The sequence below is a fragment of the Anas platyrhynchos genome, chromosome 3 (assembly GCF_047663525.1).
Source record: "Anas platyrhynchos isolate ZD024472 breed Pekin duck chromosome 3, IASCAAS_PekinDuck_T2T, whole genome shotgun sequence".
Taxonomy (NCBI): Eukaryota; Metazoa; Chordata; class Aves; order Anseriformes; family Anatidae; genus Anas; species Anas platyrhynchos.
The window spans coordinates 77,600,728-77,617,391 of record NC_092589.1 but is presented as its reverse complement, the minus strand read 5'-3'; positions in this window follow the sequence as shown (position 1 = coordinate 77,617,391).

Sequence of the window (16,664 nt, the reverse complement as noted above, 5' to 3'; positions counted from 1 at the left end):
CAACAGTCAGATTTCTCAGTCTATAATAACCTGACAAAACCATTTGTGGAAAAATCAAAATCTGAGAAGTAATTGACTTTATCAAGCGTAGTAATCAGAATGACTGTGAGAAAATACAGACACACATGCACTGATAATCATTTAAAGGGCGTATAGCTACTTCTTCATGAAAAACAAACAAACAAACAAAAAAAAAACAAACTAAAATCTCAAGGATTTGTAGAGCCAATGCTTATGATGAATGGGGACTAGCCAAGCTGGCATGTTATATGTGACCTTTTCCTGTCCCTCACACTGCAGGTGATAGGAGGGTGTCTCTTTCTCTGACCCACATGGCAATAACCAATTAAAGTACAAAAGATAGCTGGTTCAGTGGCTCAACACTGTTTTGAAATTACACCCTTTAACTTCTGGGCTGCCCTCAGCTTCAAACTGAGGTCTAAATTTGCAAAGCAAGATTTTGGATAGGCTATGTTAGAGGAATGGATAGCAAAATATTCCTTCGAGTAATTTCTTCACGGAGGCATAAAGTATAATGTACGTGTAGAAATTATGTTAAGTGACCTTAACAACTCAAAGATCCATTGACTAAACTGTTCTGTCACAGTCAATTAGTTTTACTGTCATTTCTGGGGCCCATGCATTTTTAAAGACCTGTAACTGAAATAAGAAGATCTATCTAATTTTTAATTCCTCCAAACCTGCTTTTAAGTAATGACTGCAGATATTTTTTTCAAGTCCTAACATGTGGCTTTGTAAAAGAAACAGATTACTTTGAAGTCATTTGTAAAGGTGTTGGTTGCTGTGAAAACATTCACTTTCAGATGGTCACTTTGGAATTCTAAAAAGGGAAAGAAAAGAAAGGAGAAGTCAAATGAATTACACATGGTTCAAAGCCATCACCATCAGAGAGCCCTGTTTCATCACCAGACATCTGCGGGAAGCTCCTTATGTAAAATTAAAAAAAAAAAAAAAAAAGGCACAGAATAAGGTAAAATGGACAAACTCACTTTCATCTGTATGCCCGCTCTGATGTTGCTGGTAACCCACCTGGCCACCTCTGCACTGGATGAAGTATCCTTGCTCACCCTGGCAGTCCAAGACAATTGACGTGTGCCCATCACAACCTCGGCAGCTCCCCGCTGTACACATGTGTGCCATGATTGACAGCGCTTCCTCTTCCGCCGCACGGGACGCCGTGGGGAGCAGCCCGGCAATTGTTTGCTCAGCTGTGGACACCCTGCTGCTTGCCCGCCCGGCTGCAGGCCATGGATAACGCCCAAATAACATGGAGCAGCATCCCCTCAGATGGAAGGGGGGAAGATGAAGGCAAGCAAGGAGGGCAGCAGCAGAGCCTTGGAAGTCTGAGACTGCAGCTATAAAGTCTGCCCAACTGAGTGAGAAGTCAAGGACTTGGTGACCATTTGTTTTTATACAACACTTGGATAGTTGGCTGGGTTGTTCCTCTCATGTAAGTGGTAATGCCTAAAAAGAACAGAAATGAAAACAGTCTGGTATTCACACTATCAAATGGAAGGAGGAGAATTAACTAAAAAGGGAACATAATTGTTTTTTATTTTCCAGTCAACTACAAGCACCAAATTCAGAAGACAGACTTGGTCCCTTGTCTCAAGCCCTACATTGATCTCGCATTTAAACTTGCTTATCTGCTCTTTAGGGAAAGAAAAGAAACAACATATGTGCTGAGAACTCAGGCAATACATTTCAAGCAGCAGATACCTTACTCTGGTCTTGTGGTAGAAAAATCAAATCAACATAGACTCTTTAGAAAGCACAAGACTTCTCTTTTTACAATACCTTATGAATTACTTTTAAATTTCATGCAGAACTTCCAGTTTTAAATGTAATTGCACAGCCATGTCTTGCAGGCTTGAATGCCTCTAAGCAATTCCCTCAGCTACATGGCAATCTTCCCACTCCGACCTCAGTGCTACTTCTAATGCACTTCTGTCTTCCAAAGAACCATCTCCTTCCCCACTCTTCTCTCCCATTCTTTCCCAGTTATTGTGGAATTGTTGCCACCTTTAACTACCACCAAAATACTGTCACTCATTTTCCCCATTTTAACTCACCATGATAACTAAAACTGCTCTGAAAATTTGGGAAGAATAAAAGCCAGACACACCAATTTTAACCACATAATTGGATGATAGCTGAGGGCGAGGTTTTCTTTCTGAAATAATGCAACATCACTTAAAGCACTTTTAGGCCTTTTGACTGTATAAATAACCTTTTGCACTTTAAGGGTCATTAGATCACGATAGTTTGTAATACAATTATAGTCAGCACTCTGCTCTTATGGGCTGCCTGGTAATTTGCTTGTTAATATATTAGCACAAAGCATTGATCAAGTAGCTAATCCAATCACACGCTTGTTATTGATCTCTTATTGAGCATCCTGCCAGTGATCACTTTTCACTCAGGACTAGTCAATAGCAAATGCCAGATAGGCTCTCCCACACCTAATGAGCTTACGAAATAAACCAAACATTTTCCTTTGCCCTCAAGGCTAGGATCAATTGCGAGCTTTTAGAGCAGAATTCAGATGATTTTTTCATCAACTTTTTTTCTTTCTTTCTGCAAGCATGCAGGTTTGCATTAAGACCTCTATCTAAGACTTTCATTCTAATTTGAAGACATCTGAAAAGCAGCTGCCATGTCTGAAATGCTGGAACAGCTGTAAACAATAAATCATGTGGGTGAGGAATTCTGGGCTGCACATTGGCATGTGGTCTGTCAAGCCAAAAAAATAGAGACATACAAAAGACCAAGAGGTCAGGGGTACCTGAAGTCTACCAAAAAAAATGAACTAGTCCCATATTTCATCCCAAAGAGCCCTATTCTGGAGGAAGGCCTACACAGCATTCTTTTACAGGAGGATCACGTGCTTATACATTGGGGTGGGGGGAGGTCTTAGGTACTGCAATGAATTAGACATGAGCTTTTTCATATTGCTGCCATTGCATTAAGGCTTTTCCAGTATCAGCTAGGGGAATTTCACACTACAGACACAGATTCTTGCTGATGAAAAGCACACCCGAATTATGCAAGAAGAAATAGTATTTCAGTTACATGCGTAAGTGCCAAGTACTAGCTCTTTAACTTATAACAGTTCCCAGTTGCAGTTCCCATGCAGCATGTGAATGTGAGCATAATGGATTTACAGTTACTCAGGAAAGAAAATAGTGATGGAGAAAGAGCGAAAGATTTTTCAGGAGAGGTAACTTTTACATATCACAAGAATTTTGTAAGTTTTTTCAGATGTCTTTTCAGCTAAAACAGCATATTAAATCTCTGAGGAAAGTTATTTGGAAAGAACATTTTTCCATTTAGTTAGAGGCCTTGTAGCATAACAATAGTGCTGTAATAGTAGCTTCTATTAGATCATAAAAAAAGAATGTGAGATCCTTAGATCTTAAATATCCTTGCTTCAGCTATTACTATTAGCACTATTTTATATAGCTAGGTTGCATTTGCACTTTAATCACTTTTATTCCATGATCTTGTTTTGATTATTGTGCTTACTGTTTTCCTTATTACCGTACCAGATTTAGATTGCAGAGAAACATAATCTGAAGATAAACCAGGTACAGATTTAAAATCTTTAAAAGCATTTGTAACATGTAACCATGCAATTTAAAACCATTACTACAATCTGATTATTTGCCTGGGGAAAACGAGAAAAGTTCAGCTATAAATATTAGTGATATCTTTTCATATTTTTTCTTTTGAATTAGTCTCAATTATGCATTACAATCACATTTATTTGACAGACTTTTTTTGATGTCAAATGAAAATGGGTGCATCTTGTGGCTCTCTATTTTGCAATATTCCACTATCTATTTCTGTGCAATTTGCCCAGATATACTAATCTTTACTGATGAGGAGCTTACATAAGAGGACTTTCATTTGCATGAAAATCTTGCCATTACCAAATCTTACAGGGTTGTTCTCTGCCAACAAATATTTTACCTCCATGGTACAGATCTGTGTTTCAACCCCTCGATTGATTCAGTCTGCACTTATTCTCAGGCTTTCTTTTGGAGTGATCCAGACAGTTCCTCCAAGATCAAGCTTCCTTTCTAGGATAGTTTAACCCTGACATCATTCCTGAAAAGACCGAACTGAGTACAGGCAGTCTCCACCTTCAGCCTGGGCTGAGCTCACCTTCTCCAAACATCTACCAGCAATTTCATGCTACAAAGAATGCTCTTCTGGTGACCATGACACTCCTCGCACTGTTTAAGGTATTTTTGATGAAAAAGACATATCCCCAAAAAACAGTATCTGAGCCTACAGGAGCACTACAGCTTGTTCAGAAGATAGTTTAGGTCATGAGCTCTGTACATTATTCACTCTGCTCCAGAAAACCTAGCCATACCCAGTCAGGAGACACATTACACCATTTGGTTTTGAGGCAAGGGATTGCTCCTCGGTCATCAGGATTCCTTTGGCTACACAAGCAGAACCACCTGGCTGATTTGCAACCTTAAACCAAGGTTTTATGCAACCTTAAACCAAGGGAAACTCCCCTAAATCAATAGATTCAGAGCAGTATACATGCTGTGTGAGCTCAACACAGGTGTGTAAGAACTGTTTGGATGAGTCAACACAAATGTCTAAGAACCACTTGAATGAGTCAACCCAACAAGCCCATAAAATTGAGGACTTTTTGATAAAGTCCCTAAAAGTATCACATTTAGTAATACAAACAGTAATCTGCTGCTCCAACTCTACCTTCAGTTAAATCACTTAATGATCTGCTGCCTGCATAACCAATTATACAACTATTCTGATTTTGGAAGAAACAAGAAACTAAAAGTTAGACAGATATGGCACAAAATGTGAGCTTATATCCCATTGACCTTACAATGTAATTGAAAAATTCTCTAATATTTAATTGTATTACTCAGCTTGTCTTGTTTAATTGGTTCTTTAAACTTTTTTTTTTTTTTTTTTTTGAAATATAAGCCTTTTCTTCTTTTAAAATGTTTTATAATAGACACTCAAAGAAAGGACACAATTCCCAAATTCTGTACCACATCATGTCCTTGTGTTATATACTCTCAAATCAGTAACTACTTACGTTTTCAGAACTACATATTTATTCTTTAGTTAACTTCTGGAGAGGTAACCAGGCCCTTCAGACTATCTGAATAGATAGCAAAAAGGACCCAATATTCCTGGTACTTTTATTGTGTAAAACGCTACGTAATAGTGGCAGAAATGGGAGGAATTTAGTAGTCTGGAAACTACTAGTTTCAACATGCTAACTCTACATCTTTCTCAAAATCTGAAAATAAAGATGTCTTTCTACATTGTTGTTTTTATTTTTATTTTTCCAAATACTATCCTCATCTACCACCAGAATATCTCAGCCAACAATTTGTTCCCCTTCTTATTAACCACGTTTTCCTGCTGTACAGATCTTCAAATCAAGGATCAAAAATAGGAACTGACCATTATATTTTATTACACCTTTTAACTCATATTTAGCAGCTTAATCTGGAAATTATTTTCTGCTTTCATGAACCCTTCCATGCCTCTTGGGGAAATAATTTTTCTAAAGTTTACATTTCATACTGTATCTCTTTATGAACACTATACAGGCCTTAACAAACAAATACATGTATTAGAACCATTTTCTTGTAACTGGGAAGAGTGACATAGATAAGCTTGGGTATGTCTTCTACTGTCCCATTGTGAATGGCTGCTTAAATTGGTCTGCACTTCAGGTGCATCTCACTATGTTGTGCATTATATATAATTATCTATATTACAGAAGATGAAAATACTAGAAATGAGGCCTTCCCCCATAAGAGTTTCCAAGAAAAAGAATGAATTGAGAGAAATAAAGATCCATCTAATAATGACATTTTTCATATGTATTCATATAATACATCCCTCTAATGAAGCCTATCCATGAAAGGTTTTTCTTGGCTTCCTGGCAAGTACCTGACAGTACCATCTCTGAAGTGCTGAAAGCTTTTTGATGAACAGGAGAGCCATTTTTGAGGTAGCTGGAATAGGATTTTAGCATATCATGACTTAAATTTGCATCCTTCTTGGTTATTTCTTCAGTGCATTTCTTCAATGCAAGGCATTACAAAGTTCCAGAGTGGCAATAAAATAGCTTATCTCCATGAAAACAAAGACTAGATGGCTACACACTGCAAGGTGAAGCATTGTAAAATAATGCAGAAAAGAAGAAAAACAGTATATTACCATTTTCATGATGGAATGACACTAAAATGAGACTGGAATGACACATTAAATAATATAAATATTATGTTAGAAGCATAAGCAGAAATATTTATTTTTCTCATCCACCTATGAAAACCTCACAACAATGTTAAGCTTGGTCAAAGGTATGAAAATGTATGCAAAGGTATGCATGTGTAGCAACAAGCTATGAAAATTCCCCAAAACATTTAGAGAAGTGTTTTTCTAAATAAGAAAAAATCTTTGGTATGGTCAGAGTAGCCACTGATGTTTCACATAGAATGCTGCATGTGATCCTTATCTTTAATTTAGCATTTTTAAAATTTAATCATATTCTTAATTTAACAAACATTTCATAAACAAGCAAACAAACAAAAAAACCCACAATTTTCAAAATCAGCTCGGTTCCCTTGTGAAACAAAGGCACTATATGGATTATGAGAGACACACTTTGGGAGAATATGTCATCTCTGGAATGTCAAGGAGGTTCAGAAAAACAGTATTTCCAAACACAAAGTGTTTTCTCCATGTGATCTGAGTGAAATAAAAATTACAGTTATGAGGAAATTATAATATGAAGCACTGTAATGTTGTTTTGCATGTGCTGCTTTTGATATGCATATTTGAAAACACTTCCTGTAAGAAAGAACTCCCCCTCCCAAAAAAAAAAATAAATCTGTTCTTTAACAGCTAAAAATAGACATTCAAATAGCTATGAAAATCTGTCCTTTCGATAATATTATGAAAGAAATAGATAAACTGTATAAAATTTATTCATTCTTAACCAGAATATTTTTAAAACATTATTGTCCCTTAAGATAATTTTTTAATTTTTTTTTTTTTGTAACTCTAGATAATTTTCAGTTTACAGAATAACATGCTGTTTTAAAACTATCATCCAAACACTTTAAATCAGCTAACAGAACTCTCTAATTACTAGTTAGCAGACTGAAAGGAATGACTGGGGCACCTTCAGAAAACAAATGAAATTTCACAGAGAAATCCTGAATGTCCACATTAGATGCCTAACTTATACTTTAAGGCACTAAAAAGGTTATTGAAGAAAGCCTGAAGGTATATAAATCACTTTCACCATCTTCTTAAGAGCAAGACATCTTCAAAATTCATTTTGCCTTCCTTCACCTTTGCTTCTGGACCTGTGTAGAAGTATTCTGCTCTCAAAATCTAGACGTATAGTTGCTGTATAGAACTAATTTGAAGTGAAATTTTTATTTTAATAATTGTTCCCTACAGAAACAGTGCTCAGAGCACAAGCCAGAACTAAGATATCCTCTCACCTGTCTGAATATCCTCACCATCCCCCTACCAACATTTCTGACTCTTGTATGTCCTTCCCTGTTCTTCCTCTAACTCCATGACTGCTGCAATTCGTTGTAGCTGGTGTCAATCATACAAGAAGGCAATGCCTCTGAACCAATGTCTGGAGTGAGAGCAGCATGTATTTGTGAAATGAAGGAGGTAAGAAATTTTCATGTTCTCAGGCTAGGAAGGGGACTGATGCTCAGCTTCTGCCTTCCTAGACAGTTGCTCTAACCAGTAGATCATTACACAAAAACAGGTCCACATTTTAACCTTCCATTATAGTTATTCTCTTGTAACACAAAATAGGCTTTGTACTCTTTGTGATGAACTTTGCGTTAACACCATAGAGACTAGCTTTTATTAGGACTAAGGTACTCATGTGTTTGTTTGCTTCCCAGATGGATCATGATGAAATTGAAGGAGAATTTGGTCACCCAGTTGCTCAAGTCAAAGCATTTTTGCATATGTACAAAATGTGAACTTAAGACATCATCTTTCAAAATTTTGTGACCATCAATAAGATATCTAGAAATTTGTAGATGTCTCAAGCTATATAGTGTTGGGGATAATCTTTCTAAATCACTTCAATGGTTTAGGTGCCAGCATTATATCGAAGCCTGAACCTGTGGTGATGTTGTGAGTTTTATCCTTTTTTATCCTTTTTTTGTGAGTTTTATCCTTTTTTACCTTTTAAGTGTGCTTAAATCCTAATCTGCTGTTTTTGTTTTTGATCTGAAGTTATGTTTTTTGCTGCTGAAAAATATTTTATAATTAATTATACTTTCTAGTTAGCCTTGAAGGAAACTGACACCTGACATCCGTTAATAGGATGAGTGGTTGGCTCTATCCATAAATTTTTGTTCACTCCTAATCAGGCAAACTCCTACAGAAGTGGAAGCAACCAAGCCAGAACTTTAGAATTCATTCAGTGTTGAAGTTTAATGATTTTTTAATTTGAAAAAAAAAAAAAAAAAAAAAAAAAAAAAAAGCATTATTCTTTAATGTGGTCTCAAACTTTCCTGTTAATTATTATAAAGCACTACCTTATTTCTACTCATAGGCGCCTCCGGTGTAAGAACCATATTATTGCAGTAGCAAGGCCTAAATACATTTCAAGTTGTTGTGTCACTTCAAGAGAAACATATAAAGATATATGTCTTGAAGATTTTGAGTTCCAGCTTGAAGAATGTCAGACTTGCATTAAAAAGTTATCTGAAAAATTAATTTCAAGATTATAACTCTACATGTACCTTGCCCATAATATACATCTACTATACTGTAGTTTTAAACTAAAAATAGTTAGTTCTAAACTAAAAATATTTGGAATTACAATACATAAGGGAGGTTGAAATAACACTTGAATGCACAGATTTATATCTATATGTGATTGAGATTTAATAACAACTTGAGAAGGAACATCAGAAAGGTCCTGTCAGTCATTGGCACAGGAGACTCTTAAGCTGTTTTGCATATCTATCTATTATTCTAACATTTAGCTATGGATACAAAAGCTAACCAACTGAGGTACCAGCAGTCACTTAACTGCAGCGCCCTATAGCTCTCTGTGGATCTAATATCACTACATTTTCCATGTCTCAGCTTCATGGTCATCTTATGCAGTGCAGTCCCATGGATTTTCTTCCTCATAAATATTTCCACACTTGTTCTGTGTATAAATCATAGTTATAGAAAAAAAAAAATAAATAGATCTCTCTCCTCTCAGCACAGAAACAAAAAAATAACTCCTGGAAAAAGGGGGTGGAGAGTGGGCAGGGACACATGACTCCAAACAGTCCCTTTGGTCATCCACCCTACTTAAGAATGACTAATCAGAAAAAAACAGGGACTTTGTACTACATCCATTTTACGTACTTAAACAAGCAGAAATGGAAATTCCAGTGTCAAACCTTTCACTGAAACTGCCTTGCACTAAAATTCCACGTTAAGCTCTATGAACATAGCATTATCTAAAGAAAAATCTGTCAGGACCAGAAATACAGGGAGGAAAATGCATATTTTCCAAAATAAATTCATGGCTGATAGAGGTTACAAATCATAGATCTAATGCACTCACTGAAAGAAGTTGTGCATAGTGAATTCTTGCCACAGTCTGCACCACTCAAATGTCTAGTCACCCATGAAACAGAAACCCCAGATATGCACATTAGTGCAGGCTTGTCTAATAGGGCTCTCTGTAGCAAGATTAATATCTAATATTTTAAAATATGTCTTGGCAAGAACAGATGCAGATTAAGATTCCAGCAACATTTTCTGAACACAGTTCTACAGCAAAAAAACAGCAAACTCCTTCTGCACACTGACATGTTAGCAGCTCCACGGACAGCATCCACAGCATTGATTGTCTTTGACACAGTCACAGAGAATCCATTATTTAAGAAGGAGATATTCTTCAGTGAATCCGTGCAATAAGCAACAGCAAATACTTTGTGTTCTTGGTTTCCTGCTGGAGTGGTAAATGGGCAGAAACTCAGGGAGTTATTGTTGCCATATGTCTCAACAGTCATATTGATTTAATTGGTTGTCATAAAAATCTGACAAAAGGGAAGCCAGTTCATAGCTGGGTATGAGCCAGAGAATACTGGTAAATGGACTACTTAAATCTCTCTAGAGCGTCCTTGCCTTCTACCAATGTCGTTGAACTGGTTGTCTTGTCCATAATCTAGAAACAATCCATTTTATGGACGAAAAGTGCAAGCCATTGACTTTTGGATCCAATTTGTCTTACAGAATTGCAGAAAATCTTGCACTGTGTGGAAACTATCCATGTTAAAATATTAATTCCCTGAAACACGAAATGTTTTCATTGAGGGCAACAGATGGACTGCCTCTTCATTTGTCTCCATTTCACCCATCCGTAAATCTGTGCCGTATTTAAACTGTTTCAGTCTCTCCTTAACATCAAAAGGCAACCACATGCAAGAACATCCATATTACATAACAGAATATTTAGCACTTGCATGAGAACTGTCATACAAGAAGCTTAATACACACTTACATATCTGTGGTTTACTGCAGGGTAGCATTGCTACCCACATTTTACAGGGGAAAAAACAACAACAACAACAACAACAAAACAAAAAAACAAACAGAGATGCTAGAGAAATTACTTGACTTGGCTACAGAGTGTGGTAAAACCAGGCGTGGAATTCAGAGGCTCTGCTTTCAGGCTACGGGTTTTGGTAACAGAACTGTCTTCCTCGTTTTTCTTTTTCTTTTTTTTTTTTTATCACCCTGACTCTTGAGTGGTATGAAAAAATATTCTCCCAGTTTTGAAAGAAAGCAAAACCTTTCCTCTACACAGAAAATACAACAGCAACTACATACTCTTTGTGTATTCATTTTATAGCATGTACTTCATATCACTTAGGTTCATCCACCAGGAAGTTATGTGTCCAGTCTCTATGAATTATCTGGGCTACCTCCATGTTCATAGTCCTCTTAGGCAGGTCTTTCCATTGCAAGATAAATACACATACAAGGCAGAGACAAATCCTTAGAAGCTGAGAAGAACATTATAAACATCATGTAAGAAAGGATTTTGAACAACTTTGAAGAAGTTCAGTTTATTGACAATGTACTATAACTTTATAAATACTTTCAGATACATCAGAGCTGTTGTAGTTTCAGTGCAGACCTGGTTTAGCAGAAATATAATATGTTAAATATATTACATTAACCTATGAAAAGGAGAGACATAAACTTAAAGCCAATGTTCAGCTTATTTTTTATTGCCAAAGATGCTTGATTAGTGTTGTTGTTTTGACAGTGATCTAAAAATTAAAGTAAAAATGATGTAACAGTGATACACTAAACAGCATGGTTTTTTTTGTTTGTTTGTTTTAAACTCTAGTAAAAGATTCACCAGAGTGAATCAAGTGAGTCAAGGCTGACTATCCAAAAACCTGTGTTTTGTGGCTCAAAGATCTATCAATGTAGGTATAAATTATAAATCTATAAATCTATGTTCATAAAATTGTACTACATAATAAAAAGATTTGACAAGCTCATTTGAAAAAAATATCAAAACGAATTCTCAATTTTCATTTCCTACTAAGTGGTCTTAGTTAGTTATGACCATTGTTATGGTTAGTTATGGCTAGTTATGAATGAATTTAAATATATAAATTAGCTTCAACCTATTCTTGACACATGATTACTGAAAACAACATACCACCATGGCAAGAACTGTAAAGCAGAGGAACATCTCTGTTCAATTAAGATGGTACCCATTAGCTAAGGACAATGTATCTAAGCCATGAAATTGACTGAACATATTCTTTACAGTAACTTAGTTATTTTTTCAAAATACTCAAGTGAGCAGTCATCTGTCAAAATACTACATTATTAAATTGAAGATAGCTTAGCTGATTTGTGCTACTATGGCATAAACCTTGAAAAGAATCCATTCTACTAATAAATATAGTCAGTTTTCATTATTAAAATTGAGATTAAATGGCTCACTCTAAGGAGTGTATTTGATGTGATAGGAAAAGTAAACCAGTTAGATCACATTCTTTGGTGAATTGCACCTGTGCAATCCTACTTACTTCTGTTGGTTTATTTCAGATGAAAGCTGGTGCAAAGCTGAGCATTGAACACTTGTATGTTAAAACCCTGATGGGTTTTAAATTCTTAAGAGCTTACCAAGCTCTAACACAAAAATCAATTGCATTAAAGCAATACTAAGCAGTTTATTGAAGACACTGTTTTTCCATTGTGAAAGGCTTATCTGAAATTGTTTTAGACATTGGTGACCAATTATTTTTAAAACAAGGCTTTCCATGAACTCAGATAAAGACCTTCAGATATCCAATAATCAAGGTAGAGCATACACCTTTTGTAGGCCTATGTAGAAAAAGAAGTGTAATTAAATTTATTAAAGCTAAAAGAAAAGTCTGAGATATTAGGGCAGAAAAATATAAAACGTTGATTCACCTTGACAATATGGAGTGAAATTCTGGGATGGACACACCAGTTCAGAGGTCCTCCAAAGAAGCAGACAAAATTATTTACTCTCAACCAGAGAGCAGTTTTTTGCCTTTCCTCTTCTAACCTTACATCTCCATAGGTATTAAGCTGACCTCATGTACACTCAAGCATGCTTCTCAGATTTATCTGCTTGAAATCTACATGAAACTTTAGGGATGCAAGTCCATTACTAAAAAAAAAAATAATAAAATGAGATGATAAAAACCATTACTTGCATAAAGTAACTGTGCTTTCCCTTGTAAAATTAGAGCTGGTCAGAATTTGCTTGAGCAATGAGCATTGAAACATCCCCAGACACATGAGGTATTTATGTTCATTTAGCCCACAGGTATCCTATGAGGAAGATTCAATCCTGTGTGCGTGCGCCCAGCATTTAGTGCTAAGGGGTAGCACAAGATTATTGTCCCAAACTTCACAGGAGCTGAGAGACCTTGCTGGACACCACTGGATAAAATGTGCACAAAGCAGTAGCTGACAGTAGTTGCTAACCTCAAGAAAAAAGACTAAGTCAGACATTCTCAGTCTCACAAGTGCTGACCTTAGAGGTCTTTTCCAACCTGAAAGGTTCTATGATTCTATTCTCAGCTCCACAAGCACTGTCAGCTAGTGCTGAGTTCTTCCAGGCTCTGCGATGTCTCATGCAAGGTAGGATCTACCCCATGCCAGACAGTATCTGCTATGGATGTATGCTGCACCTCTTAAAAAAAAAAAAAAAAGTTTAAAAGTCTCAAAGCTAAATCTTTTAGAGAAGCAGCTCTCAGCTTTGTCTTCCAATGCATTTAAGTGCTTGTTCACTGCACAGCTGTTCAGTGCACGGTTCCAGTAGATGATAAAGGAGCACTGCTAAGCTAAAATAGTGGTGCTATAGCACTGCTTGATAGGTTTTGTTTGTTTGTTTGTTAATGCTGTGTGCTTTTTGTTGGAATTAGAAGTGGATTAACAGACACATAGGAGAATCATCTGTGGTTTTTCCCTCTTGGCTCTGTTCCTTAGCAGTTATGTCCACTGCTGAGGTGAAAAACTGTAAAGTTTGGATCTGGACAGTGAAAGCTCTTGAATATTAAAAATAAAAATATTTAAAAAAAAATAAAAAACAACAAACTCAAGCAACGTGCTTCATGATTCCAGCCGGAAGATGAACCAAGGATAATTATTAAGCCAATCATAGCCACATCAAATATTACCTTTTCACATATCACTGCATGGGTTTTGCTGCTTGTATTGCATCCCTTCCACAGAGACATGTGAGATTAACAAAAAAATTAAGCATTATCAATTAGAGTAGCTTTAGAGAAAATAGCAGTTAACCTTCTGTAGAACTTAATTTCCTCTCAGTTATTTTCCCTTTACTTGTCCTTTTCCAGCAATACTGCTTTATGCTGACCAGGCTGACAGCATTGCTCATCTGCACTGCTTCTTGCATTGCTGTTCTGCAGTGTGGAATCAATCACAAAGTGTGTTCAGCCAGAACTATATATGAATATTTAAATTCTTAATGCTTTTTTTTTTTAGGTTTTACTCCTATCCCTATCTTTTACTGTACTTTGTTAATTCAAAAAGGGATAAAAAAAAAAAAAAGTTATATTTTGCATTTGTGAGGCAAGTCCAAAAGGACACAATAAATATTTTTTGTAGTGTCTGGATTCATTTCAAACCAATCTTTTTTAAAAGGAAAAAAAGTCACTGAAAAATGTCAAGTGCCTTTACAATTTACCAGAACTCATGATTTGATTTCGATTAATGTTCAACTTAAGAATTCCACCAGCATTCGAAATCAGTTCATCAGTATTAAATCTTACAAAAATAGGTAAGTGCTACATTGAGCTCCAAAGTGCATACAGTAATTAATAGTTCACAGCAAAATAGCACACCACTCCAGGAGAAGAAGCTAAGTACTTATCATTCTATATCAGAAATAACCATCGCTCTTCTTTGTCTCGTGCCAATGCACACATTCTGCCAACAGCCACATAGATCAGAAAGTTAGGGGGAAGTAAAGTTTTGGAAAGCAGTTCAAAAGCAAAAGCAGTTGTTCTCCAAGGATTTCACTGTCCTAGAGGGCGTTGAGGTGAGCCACAACAGGGCAGAAGCCTCATGGGCTTGATTATCCATGAAGCCTCAATCCTCCATTTTGCCAATATCACTCATTCTGGAAGCTTCATGTCAGTAGCAGAAGAGCTGCATATGACAGTTAGAGGTCAGGACACGTCACTTCTGCTTTATATAGTGTGACCATTTGGAGAATTTGGAAAATATAGTCACTTGAATGGCATGAGGGCTAGCATCACAGCCCTCACACAGCCCCACAAGTTAACACAGAAAATGCTGCAAGCTCTTTAGGTGGCATCAGTGGTTAGTTCTTTATTTCACCTGGATGTTGGTGTCTCCAACAGCTGAGCATCCACTAACTTCATGATAAACCATTGATTCAGTGAGATACAAAGCTAAAGTACCACAACTTATTGCTCTTCCTACATTCTTCCTTCAGGTCCAGTACTCATCCTGTTTGTTGCTGTCTAAGTTGCAATATAATTCAAGAAGCATAAAAATAGAGAAGTTCAGAGGAAGCTTTGGAAAAAAAAATTAAGTTGCAGGAACTAATATTTGTTTGTTTTTTTTCAAAATTCAAGCACTTTGTTTTTAATACTGCAAATACATATTTGAAATTCTTCCAGTAAAAAATTGTATTATCAGCATTAATTTTATTCCTAAATTTATTAATTTTATTCCTATCAGCATTAAAATTAATCCTATTATTTTAACTCTTTGTTAGAGTGTTAGTTTGCAGGTAGAGTAAAGGTTAAATGTCTTGTCTACATTAGTCTAATTCAGAAGTAATTATCAAACATTTCAAGTATCCTGACAAATGAATCAGTTGTGTAAGTAACGGGCAACACTGGACAAAGAAAATAGGAGTTGTGCTTGTCAGCATGAGGGATTTCACTGCAGGAGAGCTGCTGTGGCTTTCATTATTTCAACAGTCAATGGATGTTGCTATAGAAACTACATAGTTAGTAAACCATGTAAGCAAAAGATATATGATAAAAACAAAACTAAAACAATGAAAGGGTAAAAAGCAAGGATCTCATATCTATCCAACAACTGATATTCATTTGTCAGTTTTATCCTTCAAACATATCACCAATTGATGAAATTCCTACTAACAATGCCATATATTCACATAGCACTTTTATCTAAGTCCTGTCATGTATTATAACACATAATAATCAAAATTAGCATCAAGCCAAAACTCTTTCAAAATCAATTTAAAAATGAATTAACATTCAGTTATCTGAATATGTAAAAATATTATTTGGTTTCATAACAAGGTATCAGCACTATAAATATCAGCTCTATAAATACTAACAACTAATTATTAATATCTCTTGTATGATTTATTTTCCTTGCTTAGAGGAAAAATAGCTTTTTAATATTTAAACTAGCTTTTACATGTCCCAGAAAGTACTTGCAAATGCAGTTACCTACCTGATATATGAAATTGATGCTCACCTGCATAACAGTTGAATTTGTCCATATCACACACTGATCTGAATATTTGTAATTAATGAATGAAGCCTGAGATTCTCCTTGCTTCCATTTTGGATAATGAAATAAATAGCCAATTTGAAACTTTGCAACAAGTGGGATTAAAGAGATTCACAGATTTTATCATTTCAAAACAAGCAAACAAACAAACAAAAAACACAATTTATATGACAGGTGATCATATTTCATGCTTATAAAACTTATAAAGCTTTATAAAGAAGCTATGCTTATAACAGAACCATGTTTGGCATTCTAGAGATGCATTTTTTTGTCAATTTTTGCATAATCACATTTTCCTGTATGTTGATTTCTGTTGTGCACCCTTTCAGCAAAAAACAACATGATTTTTTCCTTTGAGAACTGAGTAGAGTACAATAAACATATACCAAAAAAGAGGTACACAACAAGTCCTCTTATTTCCTTTCCTACAAATCCTCTTATTTCCTTTTCCTACAAGTCCTCTTATTTCCTTTCCAAGTCCTGTGATCAGAGTTCAGTAGCAAAGCCCTGAGATTTGCATTCTCACTGCTACCTGTCTGGAG